The sequence below is a fragment of the Nicotiana attenuata genome, chromosome 7 (genome assembly GCF_001879085.1).
Source record: "Nicotiana attenuata strain UT chromosome 7, NIATTr2, whole genome shotgun sequence".
NCBI classification, from domain to species: Eukaryota; Viridiplantae; Streptophyta; class Magnoliopsida; order Solanales; family Solanaceae; genus Nicotiana; species Nicotiana attenuata.
Genome location: NC_031995.1, coordinates 57,320,802 through 57,328,722, shown reverse-complemented (window position 1 = coordinate 57,328,722; position 7,921 = coordinate 57,320,802).

Below are 7,921 nucleotides of genomic sequence, written 5' to 3'. Positions count from 1 at the left end.
GAATTCTGCAGTGTTAGTTTTAGTTTGGTTTAGCTTGTGCTGCTAGTGTAGTGTAGCTTGAATTCGAAAATTAGGCATGTTTTTTATGTGTCCCATATCCTTGAGGTGTGACCTCAACATAAGTGTAGTTTGGCTCCGCTAATTTGTGAAATTCCACTGGTATCCGCAGTAGTTAGATAGCCTAAACACGCTGAATATAAAACTGGATTCTAACCACGCTATTGTGAAATAATCATATTCGCATCAAGTGTAAATCGAATTCTGTTTGGTATAAGTGCTGCCGATGAACTAAAGGCTCAACAGCCTTGTTTTGCTGCTTTGGGCCTTAGTGGTTTAAGCAAGTGGCCCAGGCTCGGATCAGATTTCAATGTTCGTGTGGGCCTGGGCCAAAGTCTGTAGTTGGCCTAATTCTGGTATAGACCTAGTTGCAATTCTCCTTCGTTGGGCTCATTTTGGAAGCCCAATGGGTGGTTTTAATACAAAATCCACCTCTAGTTTATTGCAATCCAATAACAAATTAATTAGGGCTTTCCCTTTTGCGACTAGAGACATTAACATAAAAATTATAGATTGCTTTAGGCTTGCCTTTAAGTAATAAAAGAGATGAGTCTCGCCAAACAAGACGCATAGATTGCGGGGCCCTCAGTAATTGCTCACGTTAAAATCCTTCGAATTTGGGGCGTGCCGTTTAGCAAATTCCACGGTCACCCATAAAGATAATAACCCGTTAGTCGCTTTAGGCACGTGTTTTAATAATTTTACCTTCCTAAATATGGGTGCACATTTATGTGACCCAAATCCCAAATCTCAACGAAGTCGAAATGTGTTAATAATCACGGGTGCACTGGTGCGACGTGGTTCGAGACGCATTTTTCACGACGTTGCAATTCCTTTAAAAAGCAAATAAATAAAATAAAAGCAGTTTACTAATAAGGCACATAAGCTAGGACATGTTTCAAAATCAGATAAAATCAAATACAACAGTTGAGCGACCGTGCTAGAACCACGGAACCCGGGAATGCCTAACACCTTCTCCCGGGTTAACAGAATTCCTTACTCGGATTTCTGGTTCGCGGACTGTTAACAGAGTCATAATTTCCTCGGGTCGGGATTCAACCGGTGACTTGGGACACCATTAACCTCCCAAGTGGCGACTCTGAAATCTTAATAATAAATCCCGTTCCGATTGTCCTTTAAATGGAAAAACTCCTTTGCACCCTTGCGGGTATATTAAGTGAAAAAGGAGGTGTGACAAGGTTCAACCAAGGCTATGGTTGCTGCTTGGGGAGAAACCTCAGATGAAGACTCAGAAGATGAAGCTAAGGAGGAGCAAGCACTAATGGCCATCGGAGAATCAAATGATGAACAAGAGGTAAGTATTCTTCATCTCAAAGATAAGATTGCATTCTTGTCTAAAGATAGGTTGGCCGAGCTATTAATAGACTTCATTGATGAGTCTGAGATAATTAATAATGAGAAGAAAGTTCTGTCTAGGGAATGTGTGATTCTAAAAGCAAAATGTAAAAGTCTAAAGTCTAGGGCAAATGAGAGTGATAAAAAAAATGCTGAGTTGAAGAACCAGGTTCTTGAACTTGACAACAGTGTCCTAGAGCTTAGGTCTGAAAACTTAAAACTGAAATTAGGAACAGGAAAGAAGAAAGTTGATCACACATACCTCACTCTAGAAGAAAATTTGGGAAAAATGAAAGATGAATTATACAAGAAAGATGAATTCATTAAAGTCTTGAAAGAAGATCTAGGAAAGGTAAAACATGAACTAGACAGAACTTGCAAGTGGAACAAGGCTTCTGATGCTCTCTCCTGGCTGCAAGAGCATCATAGCAGTAACAAAAAAGGACTTGGCTATGGGACTCAAGCTCCAAAATGGGATCCAAAAAGCAAGTACCTCACTCTTCCTGAAAATAAAATATGCACACACCGTGGTAAGACTGGCCATTACAAATATGAATGTAATGCAAAAGAAAAGGCCAGTCAAAGAAACAAAGCTTTTGTTCAAGAAAAGCACAAGCTGCCTAGTTGGGCAAGAAAGAATCTGATTCATCCTTTTGCCCATAGAAAGGGACCCAAACTAGTTTGGGTTCCTAAGACTAACCCCTGATTTCCTTTTGCAGGTCCAAGTGAAAGGGAGGAGCCAAATATGGTATATGGATAGTGGTTGCTCAAAACATATGACTGGGGACAAGGACCAGTTCCTTTCACTTGAGGACCTAAAGGGAGGTAATGTCTCCTTTGGTAATGGAAAGAAAGGTGAGATCATTGGGGTTGGAAAGGTAGGCAAAACAGATTCTCATTCCATAGAGAATGTCTACCTGATAGATGGCTTGAAATATAGCCTAATAAGTGTGTCACAACTGTGTGACAGAGGTAACCTTGTGGCTTTTACCTCCACCAAATGCTTTGTGATTAACCTTACCACTGACAAGATTGTTTTGCAGGGAAAAAGAGTTAACAATATTTACATTGTAGATTTGTCCACTCTTTCAGAAAATGAACTCACTTGTTTAAGTGTGTTGGTTAATGATCCCCTCCTGTGGCACAAAAGACTTGGTCATGCCAGTCTAAATCAGCTAAACAAATTAGTCTCCAAGGACTTGGTTATAGGGTTACCTAATATCAAGTTCAAGGAAGACAAAGTTTGTGAGGCATGTGCAAGGGGGAAGCAGGTAAGGTCATCCTTCAAATCCAAGAAAATGGTAAGTTCGTCCAAGACGTTGGAACTGGTTCATATGGATCTATGTGGTCCAATGAGAACCATGAGCAGAGGTGGAAAGAAGTATGTAATGGTGCTAGTTGATGACTATTCTAGATTCACCTGGGTTTTATTTCTAACTTCCAAAGATGAAGCATTTGACATGTTTTCTGCATTTGTTAGGAAAACTCAGAAACAATTAGGAAATCAACTTGCATCCATTAGGTCTGATCATGGAACTGAGTTTGAAAACTTTAAGTTTGCTGAGTTCTGTGATGAAAATGGCATAGATCACAACTTCTCTGCACCTAGGACTCCACAACAAAATGGAGTAGTTGAAAGGAAAAATAGAACTCTTGAGGATATGGCTAGAACAATGTTACTATCTAGCAAATTGCCTCACAGCTTCTGGGCAGAGGCTGTAAACACTGCATGTTACATCATAAATAGATGCATGACCAGACCTCTAGTAGAGAAGACTCCCTATGAGTTACTTAAAGGGAGAAAACCAAATATATCCCATCTTAGGGCATTTGGTTGCAAGTGCTATGTGCACAATAATGGAAAAGACTCCCTAGGAAAGTTTGATCCCAGAAGTGATGAGGGAGTATTCTTGGGATATTCTTCACATAGTAAAGCTTATAAAGTATTTAATAAAAGAACTCTATGTGTAGAAGAAAGTGTGCATGTAGTATTTGATGAAACTAACATTCTTTCTGAGAGACAGGAACATGAAGATGAAGCCATTGGACTGGTCAAAGACTTGGCTGAAGCATCAGCTCAAGTCAAAGTGACACCTACAGAAGGAACAGGTGATGGACCAGGTTCTTCCTTACAGGGCAACCTGACAGGGGGAAGAAGTCAAAGAGGAATTGAAATAAACTCCTTGAAGGAACCTGTTCATGAACCTGTTCCTCATCAAATGGCTGAAACATCCAGCAGAAGCCAGTTGGTTGTAAAACCTCACAAGTATCAAAGTTCTCATCCCATTGAGAACATTCTCACTGATCCAACATCTGGAGTCAAAACCAGATCACAATTAAAGAATCTGTGTGCTTTTGATGCTTTCTTATCTATCATTGAACCTAAAAATATTGTTGAGGCTTTGCAGGATGCAGATTGGGTGAATGCAATGCAGGATGAGCTAAACCAGTTTGAAAGAAGTCAAGTTTGGCACCTAGTTCCAAGACCCAAGGATAGATCAGTCATTGGCACCAAATGGGTCTTTAGGAACAAACTTGATGAAGATGGAACTGTTACAAGGAACAAGGCAAGGTTAGTAGTTCAAGGTTACAGCCAAGAGGAAGGAATAGACTATGATGAGACATTTGCTCCAGTTGCAAGACTAGAGGCAATCAGACTTCTCATAGCCTTTGCAGCACATATGGAATTCACTCTTCATCAAATGGATGTCAAAAGTGCCTTCCTGAATGGCTACTTAAAGGAAGAAGTGTTTGTGAAACAACCCCCAGGGTTTGAAAGCAAAGAATGTCCTGAACATGTGTACAAGCTGGACAAGGCTCTCTATGGACTCAAACAGGCACCAAGAGCATGGTATGAAAGACTGTCAAAGTTCCTACTGGAGCATGGGTACAAGAGAGGTAAAATAGATAGTACCTTATTCTTAAGGGAAAAAGGTAAGGACCTTCTTGTTGTACAAATTTATGTTGATGACATAATCTTTGGGGCCACCACTGACAAGCTAAGCAAAGATTTTGCAAAACTAATGGGAAGTGAATTTGAAATGAGCATGATGGGTGAGCTTAACTTCTTCTTAGGGTTGCAGATCAAACAAAGACAAAATGGAACCATGATTCATCAGCAGAAGTATACAAAAGAACTAATCAAGAAGTTTAAAATGGAGGATTCTAAAGAAATAGATACACCTATTGCAACTGCCACTAAATTAGATATTGATGAACCTGGTTCATCAGTTGATCAGAAGTTGTATAGGGGTATGATTGGTTCACTTTTGTATCTTACTGCCAGTAGACCTGACATTGTTTTCAGTGTAGGGCTATGTGCTCGTTTTCAAGCTAATCCTAAAGAGTCTCACTTGACTGCTGTCAAGAGGATATTGAGATATCTGAAGGGGACTACTGAATTGTGCCTATGGTACCCTAAAGGTAGTAATTTCAATCTAGTAGGATATACTGATGCTGATTATACAGGTTTCCTAGTGGATACAAAAAGCACCTCTGGTATGGCACACTTCCTTGGTTCATGTCTTGTTTCATGGGCTACCAAAAAGCAAAATTCAGTGGCCTTATCCACTGCGAAAGCTGAATATGTGGCTGCAACTTCTTGTTGTGCTCAATTACTATGGATTAAACAACATTGGTAGATTTTGGAATTGAAGTGGGATGCATACCAATATTTTGTGATAACACTAGTGCTATAAGTATGACAAAGAACCCTGTTCATCATAAAAGGACCAAGCACATAGATGTTAGACACCACTTCTTGAGAGATAATTATGAGAAATGATTAATCTCAATAGAATTCTGTGCTACTGATAAACAAATAGCTGACATCTTCACCAAAGCACTGAATAGGGAAAACTTTGAAAGGAACAGGTTGGAATTAGGAATGATTAAGATCACCTAAAAAGGAACCAGTTCAGAATGCAATGAAAAAAAATTGAAATGAAAAAAAAAATTCACATTTTTGGTTAGAAGTTCTGACTTTATGTAAATATCTAGACTAATTCTTACTAAGTCTCATACTCTAATCAGTATACTCCTGTGACGTGTGTTTATATTAATTCATTGATCTCTTACAATTTTTTTTTTCTATTCTGATATATGAGGCATAATCAAGAGAAGTTTTACTTGAAGAACCTGGTTCATCAGTATATGCTCATGAGAAAAGGTCAGGTATGTTTCTATACTTTGCACAATTAGAAAAATAAATATTCCAATTATGAGCAGAAGTCCTATTCTAACCAAACTCCTAAAAAATAGAACCGTTAAGCATTGAACCAGTTTCATTCTCCTAGAATTCTAAAGAAAACGGGACTATTTTCTAAAACCAAGCGTCACCTATTTATCACTAAAAGACCGGAGTCTTAAAGGGATTAGACTCTTGATTGACCACTGCAAAAAGGCTGCTGTTACTGCACCTAATCATACTCCACTTTAAATACACTCCACATACTCCCATTCTAGTCCATAACCGTCATTAAGCCTTAAACCTCAAATCATCATCCTTCTCTCTAAAACACCCCAAAAATTCTCCAGAAATTCTTCACCATGACTACTCCTCAAGAAAATCCAGGAACTCCCCCACCAGTATCTCCTAACACACCCTCATCTGCACCTCCTAGCGACAATCCTAAACCAAGATTTAGCCATCAGAAAATGTTGGCAAGAAAGACTGTGGCTACTGGTGCTCTGAGAACGGATCTAAACGAAAAATTGAGAGCTAGCCAGAAAAAGGAGAGCTCTGAAAAGGAATCATCTGACTCGAGTTCTGAGTCTGAAGTGTTTGTTTCTGCAAGCGATGGAGAAGAACGTGGGTCTTCTGACTCAGACAAGAATCAAGAAAACCCTAGGGAGGTAAATACGTGTTATGTTTTTTCTGATGTAGTTGAGAAGGTGGACAATAGGTTTGTGTTGGTGGGTTCGGTGAGAGATGTAAGTGAGGGAGAGTCAAGTAGAAAGGGAAAGAAAAAGAAAGATAAAATTCTTGCTATTTGTGGAGGAATAGAGGAGAGTGGCAACAATCCAGGGGGAAGTGAAACTGGGTAGGCTGCTGAAGGCCTTGTACACCTGAGTGAACAACAAGATGAACCTGGTTCATCGGTGGAAGAAACCTTGGCTGACATTCTGAAGAGGTTGGCGCAATCTATGATTCCAAGAAGCGCAAAGATTCTTCTCAAAAGGCTCCAACCGCCTCTAAGCCAACAAAGAAGAGCAAGGTGTCATCTCCTAAGTCTACTGTCCCTCCAGTACCAAAGGTGAAAGCTACTAGAAGCAGGGTAAAGCAAAGTGAAGCTGAGTTGCAGAAAGCCTTAGAGGCAAGCAAGAAAAAGAAGAAGGAAAAGCGAAAAGCTAAAGTTGTGGAAAGTTCTGTGGTTGAAGAAGAAGAGGAGGAGGAGATGGAATTGGTCCATCAGGAAAGAGGTACAACTGAGGAGGTTCCCACTCCTACACCAAAAAGATCCAAGACTTCTACAAATAAGTATTCAGAACCTGTATCTGCTGAACCCTCCCCGGCTAAAAGAACCAGGTCTGCAGTCAAAGGAAAACAAGTGAAAGTTCCTGAAGAAGAAGAAGCATGGAGTGGAGAGGAAGAAGAAGAGGAATCTGAAAAAGAACAGGACAGATTTGTCCTTTTTGGCAGGAGAAAGATATTGAAAGGAAGAATTCTGAAAGATCTGGAGGAGCCAGGCATGAAAAGATTGGTTGATGCCCTGGATGCACAGGGGTGGAAGGATATGGTTCTTCAACTGGATGGCAGGCTGGCAAGGAAAGAGCTGATCGAGTTTATGGCAAATACCACTGTGGTGAATGGGGTTGTTACAAGCTTGGTGAGGGGGGTAGAGGTGCAGTTTGATGCACCTAAATTGGGCAGAATTCTAGACATACCCTGTGAGGGCTATGATGACTATACTAGGCAAAGGTGGCCTTGTCTAGATTCTCTCCCTTCTGCTCTCCAAATCACCAGAAATTTCTGTGATACCAAGTCTGCTGAAGAAGTGCCTGAGGCTAGGTTTGTGCAAAAGAGTGAGATGAAGCCTGAGCACAAGGTGCTCTTTGAGTTTGTGAACAAGTGTTTGCTGCCCAGACAGGAGAGAAGGCACACTGTAAATTATATGGACCTGGTCCTTCTGGAGTGTCTTGTGAGAGGAAAGCAGATTAACTGGCCTGCTTTCATTGTCAAGCTACTGGATAGAGTCATCAATGGCTCCAAGGCTCATGCCACACCTTATGGGTTTATACTGACAACTGTCTTGGCCAAGTTAGATGTGCCATTGAAAAAGTGGGAGATGGCCTCCAGCAAAGAGCACTTTGGAATCAAAACTCTGCAGGCTTGTGACTATCTGCTAAGTATAACCCCAGTTGAACCTGGTTCCTCCTTGAAGACTCCTGTGAACAGCAAAGTTAGGGCATTGGTTCTAGAGTGTGAAACAAAAGATGTAGAAATTGCTAGGCTCCAGGCTCGCATTGCTGAACTAGAAAGTGAAAGAAATGGCCTCAAAGCTGAGCT